We start from the raw sequence: 19,244 nt of genomic DNA on the forward strand, positions 1-19,244 counted from the left end.
CGCGCGTATCCGAGCGACAATTTAACGTTTCCCGAAACACACACTGCGAGACCCACAATATATACGGGTTGACATCGGTTTTATACGTGTGTGCGGTGTTCCGAAGCTTACGTTTCAATACTCGACACGTACACGAGCCGATGTTGTGCGTTAACAACGAAAAATTTACGCGACAAGCGCATTTATAGCTTCGAAAAAACTTTACTGTTTGTTGCAAATTGTTTTTTTTTTTTATTATTATTAAATTATTTGAATAATCTATATATATATAGATATTTTAACACTAACAATAATTAACGTATTGTCATTAGAACAAGCAGAGAGATAAAATGATTTTTTAAATTTTTTTTCGAAAAGTATAACCGCATCGAAATCGCGCGACTTCCCACGAAGATTTGATGATGAGATTTGCCGACTTCTTCTTCTTGTTTCGCGTGCGGAACTTGACAATGTCGTGTGACTCATGCGGCCAGTGACACGTGTACGGGCACGGTACGTTTCAGTTTTTCTCCGCTCTCTCGTGGCTGCCGCACCCTAAATGTGACGCTCTGATGTGAATCTCCGGTAATGTCTTAAAAATCACTTTTCTACACACAACGTTACGAAAACACGAAACGTTGCATTATTATTGTCAAAATACGTTTTCCGTACGAAGATTCGCACAAAAACAAAATCTGTTTTTGACGTTTCACTTTTCCGGCGCTGATCGAATCACCTCCGTGTTGTCTTCACTTGTTAATCGATCGTTTACCGAGACGGAACTCTTGATCCCGACGGTGTTGCGGCTAAATTTACATCGGTCTGTTTAACTCGGAATTAACGTTTTTTTTTTTTTTTTTTATATTTGTCTCTCTCGAAGCGTGATTTTAATTCCGTCGCCGATAATTGTACGACTCTTCATCTGGGATACTTCCGTGAGTATTTTGCAAAATGTTTTTGTTTTTATCAACACACAGCTGTCTAACGCCAAGCGGAAGCGCGAGGAGTGTCGTCGCGTCGCGTCGCGTCGCGACGAGATCTCGTAGACGTGATAAGTTGGCGTTCGAGAGCCGAATGCGCGAAAGAGAGGCGTCGCGACGCTTCGTATGCGCTGGAACAGCGCAGCTCGCGCCTGCGTTATCCAGTTTCTCCATTCAGTGTGTCTCCTCTTCTCTATGCGGTCCTTCTTCTCTCTCATTTCGCGCGTTTGTCTCTTCTCTCTTCCCATCTGTCCGGCGGTGTCCTTTCTCGTTCATCAAAGCAATTCTTTCCATCTTCGCAGCGAAAGCATGAACGAGATCGGCTATCGGGAATAATTTAGAAGTCATGAGTGTGTGCCAAAGAGATTGTAAACTTCGAGAACTCAAAATCTCTTTTGCGAAGGAAGTATATGTATATATACGTAGCGATTGTATACAGGATGTGTGGAGTAAATTATTCACCACATCTCCGCGCTGAGAGATTTATATATATAGAAGATCATAATTTCGATTTTATGTGACGATACACATATGCTTTGTCACGTGCGAGTAACGAACTTTGTACAAAGTTGTGAACTTGTGTGACAAAACATATATTGTTTCAATAATTTAATACAGTAGAGACTCCCGAATCTCTTCATTATTCGAATAATCCTAATATCCAAACATTCTGTTATCCGAACAACGTTTCGTACATATAGCGATGTTTATATTCAATATATTTACATGTATGTTTGGATGATAGAATGCTCGGATATTAGGATTATTCGGATAACGGGGGTTCGGATACGGAAGTTTCTACTGTAATTATCGCTGAGAGAGAAAGAGAGAGAACAAATGAACAAATGTGTGCAGCTTTATTTTTACGCTCTGAGAAGCTTCCCCTTAAGTGCATGAATAACAAAATTAATATATAAAAATGTGAAGTGAACTGCTTCAAATAATATAATTCAGGAATTCAAAAATTGGCAGTATGGAGCAAACACAGTTGTTAGTGTGTGTGATGTAATTAATTTATTGATTAACAAAACGTTTTTGACCTTAGATTAGGTATTTCTCAATGTTTTTAGTATATGATAAATTAGTTGAGTTAGATGTACAGCTCACAATTGCATATTATTATTAAACGGAAAACAACCACAGCTTTTGACATGGTATTGCAATTGAAAAGTTTGGGACCCTGATTGGGTCTTTCTCAATGTTTTTAGTATATGATAAATTAGTAACTGAAAAGTTGCGATACCATATCAAAAGCTGTGGTTGTTTTCCGTTTAATATAATATGCAGTTGTGAGTTGTACATCTAACTCAACTAATTTATCATACACTAAAAACATTGAGAAAGACCCAATCTAAGGTCGAAAACGTTTTGTTACTCAATAAATTAATTACATCACACACACTAACAACTGTGTTTGCTCCATACTGCCAATTTTTGAATTCCTGAATTAAAATTAATATATATGTATTAATATATAATATATATAAATATATATATATTAATATTTTATATATATTAATATATATTATATATTAATATATGTATATATATATTTATATTTATATATAAATACACAAGATAAAGTAGGTATGTGCCAAAAAGAATAAAGTGAACAAAAAAATTAAAAAATTTAAAAAAATACAAAAAAAAAGTAAAAAAATGAGTGAGTGCTAAAGTGAAAAGTAAAAAGAAATAGCAAAAGTAACAATACAATTAGGTAAAAAAAGAAAAATTAAAATAACCAAGAGAGAGAAACCGGAAGAGAAACTTCACGGTGGATATACCTATAAATAGAGCTCGTTTTTATTTTTAACTTGCGTAACATTTTTTACACGCGCAACGCACATTTTTACTTCCAACGTCAACTTTTTTTTCTTGTGTGTGAAAGTACCCAAGAAAGATTATGTAAAACATTATTCTGATCAAAGCGTCGTTACTACTTTAACAGTTGTGTGATTGAAGATCAAACTGTCTTCACTGCGCTTATAAAAAATGTGGTTTATAATCGAATCGCTAACGTTACATAGATATAATCCGCGATCTCGGGAATAAAAGAAAAAACGAGCGTGAACTTCGCGCGAGAGAGATTCGAATTACAACTCGAAAGAGACCATTAGAATGTCAGAGTACGTTACCGAGGCGTGTTCGTCTATGCGAGTTGCAAGTGAGAGAGAAAGAGAGAGAGAATCCGTCTCTGAAATCGTTTTTGCGTCAAAGTGAAACGCGCTTCGTTCTTATTCTTTCTGGTTGTCACTTTTGCCCATTTTTCTTTTGCGCCTCGTCTTTCACCCGGTTTTTCCTCAGGTGTCTGACAGGTCGCGATTCTCGTTAAAGCGTTTCAGGTCGCCAAAGTGTCTTCTCCCTTGGCGTCACGTCTGTGTGCGCCCGATATAAGCTTCCGGTATCCCGGCGATATGATTCCTTCGACATGGCTTTGACGTAGCTACGCAATCTCCGCGAGGATTGCTCTTTTTTTTTTTCGCGATTGCGCGCGCGTCCTTTATCTCAGATTAAAAGCCTATTTGTACAGTAGTCGTTTTTCGCATTTGTTTCATATTTCCTGGCCGGGATAACAAGAAAAAAATTTGTCACCATGTTTTTGTGCGCGACAAATGTAACAATTTGCGCATTGTCGCGCCGTGTCGTTCTCGTTCGTTATCTTGATTACCGATTCCTTTCGAAGCGTCCGATAGTTTTCCGAATTTTTTTTATTTTCGAAAAACCATTCTGCGAGAACGTGAAATTTTACGAGAACAGAGTCACAATATCCTTTTCTTTCTACTCTTTTTTTAAAATTCTTTTTTATATTTCTAGCGCTTTGGAGAAAAAAAGAGAGAAATTAATTGCGTTTTCTTCGTCGTTAAAATTTCTAGAAATAAATCTTTGTGTTTTGTGATAATATAACGCGATAATATAATATATCGCGACCATATTTGGTACCAAACGATGAATCTTTCTTCTTATTATTCTCGCTTGCGAAATGCCAGTCATTGCGCAATATCTCTTAACGCGCGACAGTAACAATCATTTCGCACGTATGTAAAGCAATTTGTAATCATATATTGCAGCATTAATTTCCGATATATATATATATATATATATACACATATGTATATACTGCAAACGTTCTCGTTCTTCAGAAACCTTCACAGATATCAGCATGTCGGTTCTTCGTATACGCGCGAATATCGCGCTATTCACAATGTGCGTAACTGGAAAACAGAGCGATGTGTTACCATTTCCGATTGAAAATGTAAAGTTTCCATCGAAGTCGCATCTCCGCTCGAAACCGCTCGTCGAAATTATCTCGTCGAAATTATCTCGTCGAAATACACACTAGACTAGTTTAATCTCAATAAATTCAAATCTAATCCCTCCTTCTTGTTGTATAGCCGCGATGAATTTCCACTGTAATCTTCAAAATAGGAAGTAAAGTGACTGTGGGACGGAATGTATAGCGATCAAGAAACTACTCGCTTAAGTAAAGAAAGTAATTCATGAAACAGATAATGTACAAGCTGATAAACGATAAGTGCGCCAGAACTTTTTGCGAAACTTTTTTTTTTTTTTTATTCACACACTATTCTTATCTGATCAATCGAATTACTGATACTTTGAATTTTTTAATAATTTTTTAATGCCGTAATAATTTTTGTATTATCAATCTTTCGCAAATTTTAATATAAATGACGAGATTATACTAATATATTCTGCTCAAGACGGAAATAAGTGCTCGTTCTTTTATATTGTCAAAATATAGGAAAGATGAAGTACTTCTCTTTAAAAGAAAACATCCATCTTGCGTGCAGAGTTTAGTGTTGTGAATTTCCTTGACGTATTCAAATTGTATGAATTTATTGAAGTTATTTTCTTTATCTCTCTTTCTTTCTCTTATAGAAAAAGAGAGAGAGAGAGAGAGGGAGAGAGAGAGACAAAGAGGAAGAAAGAATATTCTAATTCTTTCTACTTTTTTAAATCGCATAGTGGCTTCATTGCCGTCTTGTCACTTCATTTCTTCTTGACGTTTTCTGCGGCTTCGTGCATATTATATATGTAACACCGAGAAGCTATTACACTTAGCTGTCCGGTAGAGAGCACGTTTTACATTAGAGGCGAGAGAGAGAGAGAGAGAGAAAGAGAATGTACGTCTAATGCGCTACCGCGTTGAAAATTTTATATATATTTTGTATTATCAATCTTTTGCAAATTTTAATATAAATGGAGATTATACTAATATATTCTGCTCAAGACGGAAATAAGTGCTGATATATATTTACAGATGTTTGAAGAAACATTTGAAACTTAACATTTTTCAATTTATTATTATACAATAGGGTAAACCCGGATAAAAGATGGCCACAGTTTTTTTTAAATGCAAAAAACAGACCTTTATTTTTGTTATTTTTTAATATTGTTTTTTTATTTTACTTTACCGAAGCTTAAAGTAATAATAACTATCGAAATTAAAGAGAAAACACTTAACAGAAATTTAATATTATATAAAATATTAAAATGTATGCATTGACCATTTTACCCAACTTTTAAGGGAAAGATACATGTTTTTTTTGTAAAAGATATAAGTAAAACTTATAATTATGTAATTTAATTATATATTTAGTAATTATATGTTATAATACAATATATTTATTGTACATAAAAGATTATCACATATTGTTGTTAATGTTTTCACGCACAGTATTTTTTTAATTATGAAACGCACCTTTATGTGAACTATAAAAACAATTAGCAAAAAAAACATTTTTATTTCGATGATTACATACATTGTAGATTATACTAGTCATCAAAAAAATATGTATAATATTATATGTAACTCTTTGAAAAAAATGGGCCATCTTTCCCGAAGTGTGAGGAAAAGATAACACAGTATTTATAAATAAATAATGAAAATGAAAATACACATACACACACACAAATTATTGGTTACATAAGTTATGTGCCTTTATCATGTATGTAATATTGATTACGGCAGTTTAACTATAATTTATTCGACGTTACAGCTTTTAGCGGACATACGTAAAAGTTTGCAGGCAATTGAAAGTAAAAACATTATATAATTTTCACAATATTGTTATTTTAAATAGTGTACGCACATAAACTACTGTAAATACTGATTATCTTTAAGAATAGTTACAAAAATGTACTATTAAACAATTATTAGTGAAATTACAGTCTATGGCTATCTTTTCCGCGTATGGCCATAATATCCCCATTTATTCTATATATGTTTTTTGTTTACACAATTGTTATATGATTTTGTCTAAAAGCGATTTAGCGTCATGTCCGTTAAATATATATATATGTGTGTGTGTGTGTGTGTGTGTATAGTACGATTAGAAATATTTATTATTCGCGATTTATCACTCATTTAACGCGATTGGTATATCACTTTTGCAAAAAAACAACGATTTCCGTCGATGCCCCGGGAGCTCGAATTATTTCATTATGTCAAACAATTGCGTTATCGTCCTGTAGGTCATCGATTCGGAGTTACAAAACACGTAAACAACTGCTTCTTAACAAGAAAGTGAATTCTCTTGCTATTTTCTATTTAAATAGACTCTGTCCCCGCGTTGAGCTCTGAATTAAAGCTTGCACAATATCGGAATAAAGAGAAAATTCGCTCGCGCAATTTTGGTTCGGTTAATCAATACACAATAGTCTCTAATAAATGAATTAATTAAAAACAATTCTTTATCGCAATTTCCGCGTAAAACACACTTGGTCTTTGTACGTAGTGCGTACGAACGCACAAAAACGAGGGAACGAAAAAAAAAAAAAAAAAAACTACCGATGCAATATTCACAACCAGCGGTCGAGATTTATCGGCCCGATTGTTGGAAAACCATCAGAGCAAAATATTACCTTTGGTTTTAAATATACTTTTTATTTATTTAGCATGTTTACGTGGTTTATGTGTCGCACTCTTGAAATATTGCGCGTTAGAAATGTATTTATATATATATATATATATATATATATATATATATATATTTTTTTTTTGTTTTAATTTTATATTCAGCAGCACCGCACACCGCGCAAAAAAATATATATACACAAATATTGTTACGTCGTAATCATACGTGGTATCGTATCTCACAGCGCGCGACTGTGAAATAAGTAGGTGTATTTAATTTTTCACATATCCATTCACGTTAGCGCGATAGTTGACGTAAACAAGATTATTTTGCGCGCGCTTTTTCTCTTTATACAAAAGACCACGAGATTTTCTAAAGATAAACTGAAATTTAACCAGGGTAATTTAAACCGAAATTCAAGTCCTCTTCTCTCTTCTACGTGTCATACAACGTTGCGAGCTACAATACTTTACAATAAGTAGATACATTTTCAACATGCGCGGGTGCGCGCGTTCTACTTTCGTGAAAGAACCGAAAACACGCTTGATATACATTGTTAATGAAAATGTATCTTGGAAAAACAGAACTGTCTCGAAGCTAATATAACTACGGAAATTCAAGATACTGTCGCTTTTAACTGAGAGATTCTTTTCATTGCGGTTTAATTGAGCATTTGGCAAGTTGTTGTCAGAAACAATTTTGCTCTCTGAAAACCATTCTCAAAGGTAGTGAAATATTATTTCTTGTTTATGTTTTACAATGTGCATTGCTATGAAAATGAATATACACATTTACTTACTTTAGTCGATATCTCACAAGAGAGCGCTTGTGAAATTCAAACTCGAGAGTTGAAGTAATTGAATGCCAAAGCAATTTGTTTGTAAGTAAGCTTGTTGATGAATGTTTGTTTGAATCCTCAAATTTTCAGAACTCATCTGAAATTTCAAAGTTTTATAAACTAAGACTTTTAAAATATTATAATCATACTTAATTAAATATCGTAATATTTTACAAACGACGAAAGAGATCCGGCAAGTTAAAAGTTTGAGACGAGCTTCTTTAGTCATTCAATAATATCTTGTTTCTAAATGCGGTTTGTCGGAATTGCAATTCCAATAAATAGTTTCTTTTACTTTGCGGTACGCACAAGACAGTACAAATATTGAACTGTGATGAAATGTGACGCTCGGAATGAAAAAAAAAAAGAAAGAAATAAATAAATTGATTAATTCGAACGCGCACAATGAAAAAATTTCATTACGTGAAACATGGACGTGAATACGTAATCATAGGGCGGTGTGGAGAAGCGAACATACTGAATGTATATAATTACGCGAGCAAATAATAGCTATCGTGTTTACGTCAATTAATAAATCGGACGGACACGTGTGCTAAATAGATTCGATTTCCGGCTCAAGCGCGATCAAAATACCATCAGACATTTATCCTAATCTCCTAATCTCGTGGGATTAATGAACGTTCTCCTCTCGCCCCCGCGCTTCGCGCCCTGTCAGGAATCTCATTCCGAACGCAAGACGCATACGGGCACACGGATGTTTGATTTCGCTTTCCAAATTACGAGGCGCGCCACGAGTCAAATCTTGTAGGAACAGTGCTTTGAGATATTTACTGCATATATCATCACATCGCCGGTAGCAGTATGAGATATATATATATGTATGCGCGCGCGCGTTTCGTGCCATATCGCTTTAAAATCCAACGTACATTCCGCAGTATTTCAATTACTCTACATTTATCTCGTGGCTAACGAACAAGCCGCACGCGTGTTACCCGAGTCCATAAATAAGATTCTCAACTAATTTCGCGACGCGTGTTTCCGACGAAGTCTAAGTCCTAAATGAATAATGGGGCGCGTGTTGTTGTATATGTGGCGAATCGAGACACCGGGTATCACTTGTTATATTCGCGCAAATATGGAAAAGTATCATCGGTTGAATTATTATATCTTTACATGAAGTGCAAATATTATGTGAATCAATAATCAATTTTCTTTAGAGCAAATACTTATTTTCGTTTTGCGAAAAATATTTACGTGCGAGAATAAGTAATGGATTTTCTTCTTCTCTTTTCTAGATAACTAGCTTCTTTTCAATCTTAAGAGCGTATCGCAGTCGTAAAGCTCGTATCAGTATTGGAGATTGAGGATTGCAAATTGCAGATTAGAATTCTACTAATGACGTAATTCCAGTTTTATTCCAATTTTATCCTAATCCTGATTGATCGAGTTTCAATTTCCTTCGCTCGTAATACCTCATTTAGTAATGTAATGCAAATTACAATATTTTAAAATTCGCAATCGCAAGCAACGCTTGAAGTCGAGAAACAGTATAAGTGATTCTTCCGCGTGTATAGTTGATTCTTTTTATTTGTATATTTATATGTATCAAATTGGTTGGTTATATATATAACAAAACAGAAGTTGGTTTGAAAGAAGAAGTTTCAATTATGTATGTATATATAATATTTTTATTTTTCCGATGGACTTTCCGAAAAGTTATTTATCAAAAACACAGAACGAGAGGTTTTATCGAAACAACATTTTGTCGATAAACGAAACGTTTGACAAACTTAATACAGCTTTAAAGAGAATATCTTCTTGCTATTAAATTAACTGTAAGAATGATCGTTTTTGTAAAAAAAAAACTTAAAATTATTTTTAAAAACTTAAAATTATCTATTTCATTTGTATTTTTTCTTTTTTTTTTTATTAGTGTATAAAAATACTAAAGAACTATTTTACTCGATTTTTCAGTTCTCTTTTGAAAATTATACGAGTGAAAAAAAAAGAAGAACATTCAAAAGAGCAACAATATATCGAGAGAGAAATACCACGATGGAACAGAAATGTTTCACGTCGTTCATCTGGGGCGAGCTTTAATCCGACAAAAAAAGTGACGATCCTGTTACGTTAATTTAGTAACAAAGTTATCCGAGCCTTTTGCAAGCGGCACGTTAAAAAATAGTAGCGCGCGACGATACGCGAAATCGATCAGGAAGCGAGCGTGAAATAAACCGCCACCGAACGGACGCGACGGATTGTGTGTAAGTCGTTAAAATCATTTGCCATCGTATGAGATTTGACGGGTAACTGCCGGTTGTGACAGATACATGAATGAATTCCGAGTGCAAAGTCATTACTCTTTGCCAGACAATCGTTATCGACTATCTTTTTTCGTTGAATCGCTTCGGTCGTTTTCAACCAAATAGCATCATTCTTCTCAATTGTGTCATTCTTCATTCTTCGTACACTTGACGTATATTGACGTAGGATCTTTTTCTTGATATCTTCTTTGCACAGATTTTTTCATACATTAGTATAGATTCAACATAGTTTTATTGACATCGCACACCTCATTTCTTTAAACAATATATAAATTCGAAAAATGACAGAAATATCTAATCGAGTTTTTATCTCGAAAAAAAAAAGATGTCGTGATAAAGACGCGTTAACTCGATGCTATATTTATATGTAAATATGATTTAATTCAATTAGAGTTTGCGTTAAATATTACGTTTGACAACGCGATTGATTGACGTGCGTCGATGGATGCTATCGACATGAATAAACAAATTGACTATTTTATAATTCATATATGAACAGAGCGTGGAAAACAATTATTGATTTTCTATTTGTTTTCGTAACAAATAAAAAAAAGCTGATTTTACGTATCGTATGAGACACAACAGTTTGTTTTTTTTTGTACATATAATTACCCGATTACATCACGTACGCGAGTAATTTTATTTATAACATTTAAAAGTTTTCTACACACACATTGCAGATTATTTCACATATACTTTTTTTTGTTTTCAATTTTCTGTTTTGTACTCTCGTATCCTTTGATTTGATCACATACGTGCGATAAAAATGTTATTTTCATGTGTTTGAATCGAAGGGATCGTAAAAGAAAACTTCGTTGCGTCTTCTGTATTCGCGATGAGAGTTCTATTTGCGAGGTTGAGTCTCTATGTCCGGAAGAGCTGCAAAAGAATATACGCGAATATACAACACATGTAACTGCTCGTGTGTCGGTCTTTCTGGAATTTTTTTATAAATCTTTTGCTTTATCTGATCCATTCCAAAAGAACCCGCGGATCTGTAGCGCAATGATCATTTCATTGTCGTCGTCACTTGATCAGTCACACACGATTTACGGTCAGAAAAATTAATGCGAAAGCGATACAACGTATTACTCGAAAGAAATACTTAATTATCTCACGCCAAATCGCGCGTATTTCCCTCGCGGCGCGCGCATCGTGCTTTATTTTTGACGTTTCTAATTTTCTTCCAATTTAACTCTTTAATTATTCTCGCTGAATGGTGCGTTCCAGTGAGAACAATTACAGTCAACGCGCAAAGAGTAATGTGATTTGTAACGACAACGATTGAGGCAATAAAAGTGGCGGTGTTTCGCATTTTATATGCATAACTTTATATCTCTGTCAGCGTGTATTCGTCAAAAAAAAATCATAAAAAAATTATTTTAACGAGATTCGAGAAACTAATAAACGGACGGATCGAGTGGACGGCAATATTGCGGACTGACGCGTACGCTTAGATTGATTGTGACAAAAGATCTCGGAGTCACTGATAAAGTGATCCTTGAATTATGTAAATAGACGTTCTTTTTCCCCGTTCTTTTTCCCCAAGCCACGCGAGAAGGATAAATCGCGGATTTTTATCATCTGATTTATAACGGCGGAAAAGTGTTTTGCTAAAAAAAAAAAATAAAACGTTTTAATACGTGTGTATATATATATATATATATGTTAAAATAAAATAATACTCTTATTCGAGCATTTCCACGCGCAAATGTTTTCAACGTAAAAATGATCAAAAATTTCTTTTTGCAAAGTTCGACGATTAAAAATTTTTTCTATCAAATATTGAAACGAAGTAATTCGCCGTTCTTGGTTTAACGTTAAATTGAATTTGATATTTGATGTTTGTTTTCGCGCAGTGTGTGCGATTTAAAAATTCTCAAGTTTTGCGAGAGACGGAGTATCTCCATGTCACTTTTTCACCGACGGTTTTATCAACATTTCAGTTTCCTTCATCAAAATTAAAAAAAGTCTGAAATATGATATCGAACTACTTTCAACTTTGGCGAAGGTAAACTGAAATGTGTTCACGAAACGTCGATATAAGAAAAGTGAGACGGACACGTGTGGGCTCCAAATCCTTCTCGAGAATCTTCAATTCTCCTGTCCTTTTACATTGATATTGAAAAGAAAAACACAAATGCGTAGATACAGTGCGTTTTATATTCAATCCGATGAAAATAGTAGTCGGACGTTCCTACGCTTCCTTTCTTATTCAATGTGCAGTGTTTTGCACGATTTTACACACAGTGCACAAACGACAGCGAACACACAGCTTTTCTTTGGATCTAATATCCTTTTTCGAAAATACTTCGCAGACATGTGCGAGAATTTGGTGTTTACATTCACTTTGTCGAACGATTCCGCCCCGGAAGCGCATGTAGAAGAGGATTTGCAATTACAGTCTTGGAAAAACAAATGATGAAGCCAGAATGGTAGAAAATATATTGCTCTCGCGCGAATTTAAGCCCCCGACAAACATCACAATATCTTCAATCCGCGTATTTCTCGTGTAGATTCGCAGTTAGGTTGTTATTTACATATAAAATAAAAGAACGCAATTGCACGTTATAGTTTGGTATTGTTTTATATTTGCAAGAAAAATTATTCGAGCAATTCTTATATTTTTCCGCTTGTTTTTTAAAGCAAAAATATGTGCACGTTAGCGGATTAGGGTTTGGTGTATCAATAGACACAAATTGAGTCTTTCGATAGATTTTGCGCTCAGGTTGTTTTTTTTTCTTTCTGTAAACGGTAGAAAATATATTGCGCAAGGAAATGGCGTCTCGTCTCGAAATAATAAAGAGGCAATCGCGTTGAAAAAAAAAAAAAAAAATACACACAGTTTCCCAGAGGAAGCAAACGCGCGTGGCGCGTGGCATCCTTGTCGGAAAATCGATAGAATAAACTTTGTAAAAAGCAAACGCGCGACTGACTTGTTGTCTGGACAAGTAGATAAAAAAAAAAAAAAAAAAAAAAAAAAAACGGAATTTGCGTTAAAAGTCTTCGATATCTTATCGGCACTTGTATCTGTAGAGAGTTGGGTAAACAAACAAATGTGTATTAGTTACAAATCTGATGTTTATCATCATAATTTACATGGTGCAGCGCTGCGCAACGAGATTTTGATTAGACAAAAGTTTATTTTCCATTTTTGAGTTTTTTATTTTAGAGTTTTATTTAACAAAGGTTTTTGTTTTATCACCGCTATTGTTTATATTTTCAATTGCGCAGCGAAATTGTTATACGGTACAAAGCCGAATTTACAGATACTCGAGTAACTGATTTATGAACGAATCGTTACTGAATTTTTTTTCAAATTTTTGTTAAATTTTCGACTAATGAATCTGTTTTTTTTTTTTTTTTATACAAATGCAACTTTCGCGCAAATATCATAATCATTGTTCATAATTATCTTTGACGGTATTAATAATAACAATAATAAATCATAAAAAAGCGAATATATTGTTATTGTATTAAAGCAATTTTACAATTCGGTAATAAATTCGGTATAAAATTGACGTAAGTAAAAAGAAAAAATTCAACAACAACAAGTACAAACAAACGATGAGCGAACAAAATTGCATCTCTTGAATCGTCGTCACATGCAACATGTCGATTATCGCGCGTATCGAACGCGCGAAATGACGCGCGAATGCGGAAACGCGCGTTGTTGCAGCACGTTAATTAACAGTCATTTCAAAAATGGAAAATGAGCTTGATTACGTTGGAGAGAGTTATATTAGCGTAACGTGACACACGAACTGACCGACGATTTTGCTTACCGAAGGTCGAAATGAAGGCGAGAGAGATACGTAGTGAGAGAGAGAGAGAGACAGAAGTACGTTAGTAATTATAGGATAGCTGTGTCGAAACGTTAGTTTGAATCTGAATATACGCATACATTAATCTCACGGTGGATTCACACAATTACATTCTATAGCGGCGTACACAACATCGTGCGAACTGGTACGCGAAGGGCACTTTCAGAACTTTCGTATATCGCCGTACGACTACGTACAAACGCGTGTACACACGCGCACGCGTATCTCGCGAACTCACGTACATACATATTATCTTTTTGCGCAAAATCATCATATAATTAATTACAATTTCTTGTTAACCGTACTTTAAGTGACAACAATAATGCCGCTTATAAAGTTACACCGGGTGTGCGTAGACAGATTTCGAAGATAATAGTCACCGTTGCGCGCGCTGCGGGAAAGTAGATCGGATTAACAACGTTTTTATAATTGAAACCATCGCGTCATCGCTCGAAAAAAACCTATCGCACAAAGCTGATGCTCGTCCCGGAATAATAACGGGGTCTTTTTTTTAAAGTAATGCCATTTCGCAAATGCGAGTAAAGCTCGCCGTAATACGGATCTTATTGTCCGAAGATTTTGAATCACCGTTTTGTGCCTGATATTTAGAGTGGATTTTTTAGTAACAAAAAACACAAAGATTTTTAAATGCGTTTCCGCGTTGATTTGCTCGTTACGAGAGAGAGAGTGTGAGATTAGTTTTATCATAAAAATTCTCCGCGAACCGAGACGAAAGTATAAAATTATTTTATAGAAATCACGGTTTTGTTCGCGATAATAATGTTTCTGTATAAAAGAAATAAATAGATTTTAATTTATATTTTTTTTATTAAAATAACTCATTTGGTTAGTGAATTTCTCATTAGTGAATTTCTCATTTGGTTAGTGAATATATTGAGTTTAAGAGACAATCGCGAAAAAAAAAATATTAATATTACGTTATTAAAATTGAGAGAACATACATCTCAAATTTATAATTTGCGGTTTTGGAATATATTTTGCGCGCAATTTTATGCCGACTTAACGTAAAAGAATATTTTTTCCTGACGATAGAAATTCACGACAGACATTATTCTGCCAATCACATCACATCTGCTTCCGTCGTCGATTGTGTGTATGGAAATGGTGGATGATTGCCTTGATGTGGAAACTCTTTCGAACGCGCAGCGTGTCTCTTTCAGAAAACATCTCACCTAGTTTTTATTCGATTGATTTTATTCACAGAGATGCGATTTTTTAACTTTAATTTATAATTGCAAATGTCAGAGAGAGAGAGAGAGAGAGTAAATAATAAAGCGAATTGTTGCGTTAAATAATTGTTGAATTGCAAAAAAATATCATTTTTTCTTATATATGTAAATTACAACAGCACTTGTGGCGCTAAATAATATACAGAGTGTTCCGGTAAGTTTGTGCACTTGAAAATCGCTATATCTCTTGAATAACTGATCAGATTGTTACGTTTCAGAGATTGTTATTCTTGAGACGAAATTTTTTTCTTACAAGTTTTAAAGTCACTGATTTGATGATGAGCCAATTCTTATCCCTAAGATGCTTAATTTTGCTACGGTGAGTTCTTTTTTGTCGAATTTTTGATCAATAGCCGGGTAAGCGAAAACATTTCGCGGAAACGCTCAGAAAATTATTACCAGCACAAATAAGGTCAATTCGCACACGATATGTTGACTGTCTGCATCAAGATATAACAAAAAGTCAGAGTCTTGTCGATAAATTTTCTGTTTGTCGTGAATTTTCAGCAATGGAAAATTCTTGAGACATCAGAAAGAACTCACTTGGACTCAAGAGATTTTGCAAGATTCAGCATAACCCTCAAGTGACTTTGAAAGTTCGTCGTAACTTCAAAATCAGCAACAAACAAAATGACTTTGAAAGTTGTAAGAAAAAAAATGTCATTTCAAGAGTAATGTTTCTGCAAAGTTTGGCGACAATCTGATCAGTTGTTCAAAAAATGTAACGATTTTCAAGTGTACAAACTCGCTTGAACACTCTGTAAAGACATTATTTTTCTTGATCTATAAAACAAGATTATCAAAATATATGCAATAAAACGAGAGAGACATGTCGCTTCGAGTGCATCTGAGGAATGTGCTTCATTAACAAATAATTCCCGAAATAAGCTTGGCCGGGATTCAGACAAGCACCTGTGTTCGTTATATTCCTGGAGATGAGCAAATCGCGATTTGATCCAGGCGATCCGACCATTCCGCTGCGAGAGAGGAGGAATGTTTTCGTAAAATCTGTTCAAGGTCAAACGAATGTTGTGTAAATGTTTTTTTTTTATTAAATAAATAGTGACAGACGTCTCGATTCAATAAGGGAACGGTAATGTATCTACTGACATTTCGAGCAGATACATTAAATTTAACGTACGTACGTCATAAATATTTTTAACCTGAAATAGGATCACGTATATAATCGAGGAAAAACAAATAGAATGATCAAGATCTGAAAAAGAAGCTATGATATTGTTTTTCTGTGTTTCTTTTTTTCAATTTTCTTTTTTGAATCATTAATTATACTCAATAATTGAAAAAAAGAAACACAGAAAAAAAATATCATAGCTTCTTTTACATGTATGGCTGGAAAATTAACCAGGAAATTAAGCAGGAAAAATTTATTGTTATATTGAATAGGTAGTATATGAGCATTTTGAAAAATTAAAAATACTTCATAATTTTTACCGACAAACATTACTAATATTTTCAATGCATAACTAACACGGGAACCGTATTCTAATTAAAGGAGAAATTACAAGTGTATTCTGTAATGTTTACTTTCACAATAACTTGTAATAACGATTATTATTATTGATTTCGAACTATTTGCGTGATATGATGATTGGTAATAAGAAAATTGCATGTTAATAATATTGAATAGTGTGCATGCAGTTAATTGATGGAGGTAATTAATTGATAGCAGTTGCTACATAGTTTGCAATTTGGTCATCATCGAAAGTTACTAATTTGAAATATTTTTCTTCTCTCTCTATCTCTCTCTTTCTCTTTCTCTCTTTCTCTATTCTACTAAAAAATTACAATAAACTTATTCACATTCTCGTATACGTCATATGTGAGTATATTTTATTATTAATTTAAAAAACTAGAAATGTGAAGCATTTATTTCACAAATCGACGCGTATAATAACTTTAACAACGACACTGCGGAAGAGAGTTACTGATAATTATGTCATTCGGGAGTGAAACACCATTCTCTCAGTAAGTAAGTTTGTCTCTGTTAGACGAAGTTTTGGAATGCAACTGGTTTCTCGGAAATCACTATAACTACGCTTTATTACATTCCGTCAGACAAAGTCAAATCAAGTTTTAGGAATGCGAGTGATATACGTCATTGCAAAATGTAATTATATCGCGCACAAAACCATTTAATTATACAAAATATTTGCAACATAATTTAGTGTACAAATTAGCAATTAATTAATTTTAATAATTTAAAAAACAAAGAACACGAAGCATATAAGTTACAGTTTGTATTCTTGTTAAACACACAAACAAATATTTTGCTCTTTTTTAGAAACAAGTTTTTTCAAAATTGCATTTAGTTAATGTATATCGTTCTTCCTGTCTTTCTCTTTCTTTCTTTTTTTTTCTTTCTCTTTTGAATCAATTGTCTGCAGCATTTGATTCTCTTTGCAGAGGTGAAAAAACCACAGCGTACAAAAGACGAGAACATATTGATCAACTGCGTAAACGGGATAAGGTAAAACGAATTCGCTGAGCTCGCAATCGCATCCTTCCAATTTATCGCAAATACTTCCTCAAAGTTTAATTTTCCAAAAGGTACGCACACAATCTTCAACAATTCACATCTTTTTTTCTCTCTTGTGTGTTTAGCTGCACAGAAAAAAAATTTGCAGAAAAACATAATTTAAGAGAATATCGCGGAGAAACACTTTGCACGTACTTTTCAACAAAGTAAACATTATCTCGCAGCACCTCGATATTTACCTTTGTACTTTAAAAATCAACAATCATTTGATGAACATTTCACAGAACATTTTTCAGTTCTATTTCCAGATGTATTAATTCTGAATGCATTTGCAAATGTGTCTATGGTGAAAATAGCACTATCTTATATATATATATACAGGGTGTCCGTAAAATTTTGACCAAGCCGAAGTATGGAGATAGATTGAGTCAAACTAAATATTTTCTTTTCTATTCAGTTTGACTCTCCATACTTCGGCTTGGTCAAAATTTTATGGACACCCTGTATATATGTATAATTCTTTTTCTTACATTACATATATATATATAATTCTTTTTTTCACATTACATATATATATATATATATATATATATAAAAGAATTTCATAACACGACAGCGAGCTATAGCGTGAGTCAGCTTAAAAGGCCGTTCGCAAAACTTCAATCTAAATCAATACACACTTGTTGGATTACAGAGCGCAATCGTAATATGAGAGAACACACCACATTTCTCGAAGCAATATTGCTGAAGATTTAACAAAATTATTTTTAAAATTATTCTGATGTTGAGGAGTTTCCTCGGGCTCCTTTGGATATGCCAATAATTATAATTGTGATAAGGGCTATTGGAACCGTTAAGCAGGATGTTATGCCGTAAATAAATGTATTAAATCTTATTTACAAACGTTTCGGTTTTTTATTCAAACCATCTTCAGTGTATCGATGTAGGTGTTAATTAACAATCCTTCATGTTCAAGAGATGTCTGTATGTTAGTCACAAAAGTGTCAATATATTAAAATGTGTGGTAATGTCAATACATCGTCTTGTACTAAAATTATTTTTACAGAAACAGAATAGATGAGAGTGAGAAAAATTACTAAAGAGAAAGAACGAGAGAGATTAAAAACGCGTAAGAAAGCAAGTAACACAGTAAACGTTGTCTTGCAACGCAAAGGAGTAAATCGATAAGAGCTTATCTCTGTAAAAGAATATTCGTAGTCCGAGATCAGTTATGTGTGTTCAGGTCGTGACATTAATTTAACGCGCTATCCTTATCCTAGCACACGATCATTAAATTTAATACCTATCTAATCGAAAGATCAGCGAAAGTTAAAGCGTTCTCCTAATATTTACAATTAGTGATATATTGTTGAGAGAACATTTTTGAAAAAATCGGATTTCAAATCTAGTTTTCTTTTTTATTAATACATCATCTTCATGATAGTGCTTTAAATAAAATATAGAACAACTCTTTAATACATTCAATGCATACATCACATTCCATATACTTCATCGTACAGAAACATGAAATAAATAATGAAACAAACAAGAAATAAATAATGAACTAAGTTTTCTAGATATCAAATAAATAAATAAATACATGTATATATTTATAAATACACATACGTATATATTTGTGCATATACACACACATATACATATATTAAATAACAAAATTGTTGTCATCAATTGTTGTTAGATCTCTCATAAAAACG

This window comes from Pseudomyrmex gracilis, unplaced genomic scaffold (assembly GCF_002006095.1).
Source record: "Pseudomyrmex gracilis isolate BER0280 unplaced genomic scaffold, ASM200609v1 scaffold_136, whole genome shotgun sequence".
In the NCBI taxonomy this organism is placed as follows: domain Eukaryota; kingdom Metazoa; phylum Arthropoda; class Insecta; order Hymenoptera; family Formicidae; genus Pseudomyrmex; species Pseudomyrmex gracilis.